The sequence below is a fragment of the Schistocerca americana genome, chromosome X (assembly GCF_021461395.2).
Source record: "Schistocerca americana isolate TAMUIC-IGC-003095 chromosome X, iqSchAmer2.1, whole genome shotgun sequence".
In the NCBI taxonomy this organism is placed as follows: Eukaryota; Metazoa; Arthropoda; class Insecta; order Orthoptera; family Acrididae; genus Schistocerca; species Schistocerca americana.
This window is the reverse complement of record NC_060130.1, coordinates 254,145,996-254,149,799: the sequence shown is the minus strand read 5'-3', so window position 1 is coordinate 254,149,799 and position 3,804 is coordinate 254,145,996. Positions and strand designations below refer to the sequence as shown.

The 3,804-nt window shown below is 49.2% G+C and overlaps 1 non-coding gene across 1 annotated transcript; it reads right to left on the bottom strand.

Moving 5' to 3' along the window:
* Positions 1–2,769: 2,769 nt before the first annotated feature.
* On the bottom strand, positions 2,770–2,844 carry Trnat-ugu. The gene has a single exon. It is a non-coding gene; the product is annotated as a tRNA-Thr (tRNA).
* Between the last annotated feature and the right edge of the window lie 960 nt (positions 2,845–3,804).

Sequence of the window (3,804 nt, the reverse complement as noted above, 5' to 3'; positions counted from 1 at the left end):
TTGTGCACCGATGAGTTAAATAATTATGACCAACTGTATAATAGCGTGTTGTCCCGCGCCGCGTGGGATTAGCCGAGCGGTCTAAGGCTCTGCAGTCATGGACTATATGGCTGGTCCCGGCGGTGGTTCGAGTCCTCCCTCGGGCATGGGTGTGTGTGTGTATGTCCTTAGGATAATTTAGGTTAATCAGTGTGTAAGCTTAGGGACTGATGATCTTAGCAGTTAAGTCCCATACGATTTCACACACATTTGAACATTTTTGTTGTTGTCCCGCTTTTCAAACACGATACAACATACACTACTGGCCATTAAAATTGCTACACCACTACGATAACGTGCTACAGACGCGAAATTTAACCGACAGGAAGAAGATGCTGTGATATGCAAATGATTAGCTTTTCAGAGCATTCACACAAGGTTGGCGCCCGTGGCGACACCTACAATGTGCTGACATGAGGAAAGTTTCCAACCGATTTCTCATACAAAGGAGCAGTTGACCGGCGTTGCCTGGTGAAACGTTGTTGTGATGCCTCGTGTAAGGAGGAGAAATGCGTACCATCACGTTTACGACTTTGATAAAGGTCGGATTGTCGCCTTTCGCGATTGTGGTTTATGGTATCGCAACATTGCTCTTCGCGTTGGTCGAGATCCAATGACTGTTAGCAGAATATGGAGTCGGTGGGTTCAGGAGGGTAATACGGAACGCCGTGCTGAATCCCAACGGTCTCTTATCACTAGCAGTCGTGGTGACAGGCATCTTATCCGCATGTCTGTAACGGATCGTGCAGCCACGTCTCGATCCCTGAGTCAAGAGATGGGGACGTTTGCAAGACAACCATCTGCACGAACAGTTCGACGACGTTTGCAGCAGCATGGACTATCAGCTCGGAGACCATGGCTGTGGTTACCGTTGACGCTGCATCACAGACAGGAGCGCCTGCGATGGTGTACTCAACGACGAACCTGGGTGCACGAATGGCAAAACGTCATTTTTTCGGATGAATCCAGGTTCTGTTTACAGCATCATGATGGTCGCATCCGTGTTTGGCGACATAGCGGTGAACGCACATTGGAAGCGTGTATTCGTCATCACCATACTGGCGTATCACCCTGCGTGATGGTATGGGGTGCCATTGGTTACACGTCTCGGTCACCTCTTGTTCGCATTAACGGCACTTTGAACAGTGGACGTTACATTTCAGATGTTTTACGACCCGTGACTCTACCCTTCATTCGATCGTTGCGAAACCCTACATTTCAGCGGGATAATGCACGACTGCATGTTTTAGGTCCTGTACGGGCCTTTCTGGATACAGAAAATGTTCGACTGCTGCCCTGGCCAGCACATTCTCCAGACCTCTCACCAACTGAAAACGTCTGGTCAATGGTGGCCGAGCAACTGCCTCGTCACAATACGCCAGTCACTACTCTAGATGAACTGTGGTATCGTGTTGAAGCTGCATGGGCAGCTGTACCTGTACATGCCATCCAAGTTTTGTTTGACTCAATACCCAGGCGTATCAAGGCCGTTATTACGACCAGAGGTGGTTGTTTTGGGTACTGATTTCTCAGGATCTGTGCACCCAAATTGCGTGAAAATGTAATCACATGTCAGTTCTAGTATAATATATTTGTCCAATGAATACCCGTTTATCATCTTCATAAATTACAAGATGGTGGTTTACGTGCACGCAGCTGGTTCCAGATGTGTGTTCCAATAGGTACAGATCAGGTGCATTTGCTGCCCAAAACATCAATGTGAGTTCACTACTATGTCCCTCAAACCACTGTATCACGATACTGACCTTGGAAACGGTCAGTTATCCTGTTGGAAGATGTCATCGCCGTAGGGGGAGCCATCAAGCATGCAGCGACGCAAGTCGTTCAAAAATGGTTCAAATGGTTCTGACCTCTATGGGACTTAACTTTTGAGGTCATCAGTCACCTAGAACTTAGAACTACTTAAACCTAACTAACCTAAGGACATCACCCACAGCCATGCAGCATTCGAACGTGCGACCGTAGCGGTCGTGCGGTTCCAGACTGTAGCGACTAGAACCGCTCGGCCACCCCAGGCGGCTGACGCAGATGGTCCTCAATAATGCTGTCATGATGCCTTCGATTAACACCACAGATCCCATGGAAACCCAACTCAAAGTACTCCATAGCATAATTCTGCCCTTACCGACCTGAATTTCGCCGCGCGGATTAGTCGAGCGGTTTAAGGCGCTGCAGTCATGGACTGTGCGGCTGCTCCCAGCGGAGGTTCGAGTCCTCCCTCGGGCATGGGTGTGTGTGTTTGTCCTAAGGATAATTTAGGTTGAGCAGTGTGTAAGCTTACGGACTGATGACCTTAGCAGTTAAGTCCCATAAGATTTCACACACATTTGAACATTTCGACCTGAATTTGTGGGGCGGTGCATGTTTCGTTCAGCCATTCGCCTGGATGACGGCATGTAAGGATCCAGCCATCGACCTGGCGTAACAAGAAATGCGATTCATTCGACCGAAGACACGTTTCTATGGATCCAAAGTGAAAAATCAGTGATGCTGTGCCCACTGCGATCATAACTCACGATGTCGTTGCATCAATACAGGAACACGTAGGGGCTGTGTGATGTGGACCCCAAAGTTCAACAATGGGCTTTGAACGGCGTGTTCCGAAACTCTTGTGCCTGCACCAGCGTTGTACTCGAATTTAGAACTAATTTATTACCTTCAGGTGCTGACGTTCGTTGATATATATCAACGGGGACAGGTCAAAATGTGTGCCCCGACCGGGACTCGAACCTGGGATTTCCTGCTTACAAGGCAGACGCTCTATCCATCTGAGCCACCGAGGGCACAGAGGATAGTGTGACTGCAGGGACTATCTTTCGCACGCCTCCCGCAAGACCCACATTCTCACATTGTATGTCCACACACGACATTCGTAGTGTCTCACCCAAACACACTCATTGCTCGTGGAAAACATTCTTACCAAGTCCCGTAAGAGTTCGGCGAATATGTGTGCATCCGCACAGAAGAAGAAGGTCATGGCCGGTATAACCAGACCAATATACTTACATGGATATGGTGTCTGTTCTTTCGGACATGTTCTTTCATGGTGGCTGAAATGTGCAAAACCGGAGATACGAAGATTTCTCATATCGCAGGGAAAAGTGAGATGGCTCCGAGATGCTACATGGCGCTCCGTGACCTGTCCTCCAGGGCTCCATCGCCCGAGCGTCAAGCGGAAGTCCATCGCATTCAGGAGTGCATTTTATCGGTAACGAGACGTCGCGTGGAGGGACATTCGATCCGTGCTCGGTGTTCGGACAACGTCGATGGAGAACGTATTTGCATGCATTATGTGTCCAGGGGACATGTTCTTAATCGCCTATCCTTGATCACACTGCTCCAGGATGGTGATGATCAGCCCTTGACGTCACAACAGGACATTGCAGCTCGGTTTCTGGAGCATTACCGCCTCCTTTTCATTGGCACGTCGACGGACAAACGGACAGGAGAAGAAACTTTGCGGCAGATGCAAACGGGCGGGGAGGGGGGGGGGGGGTCCGGATGCAGAGGCGTTATTGAAACCGCTAACGGAAGGTGACATACGGAGAGCACTCATGAAGCGTATGGTGCATAAGTCGCCTGTGCCAGAAGGATTGAATTTTATTTCAGATTTAATGATGTCTCAATGGGTGTTGATGTATAATGAGTTATTGAGCCCTGACACGGAAGTCCCGTCGCAATTGATGGTGGGGCTGCTTATACCAATATCGAAATTGGCAGGCAGTGTCAGCGCCCATCAATTTC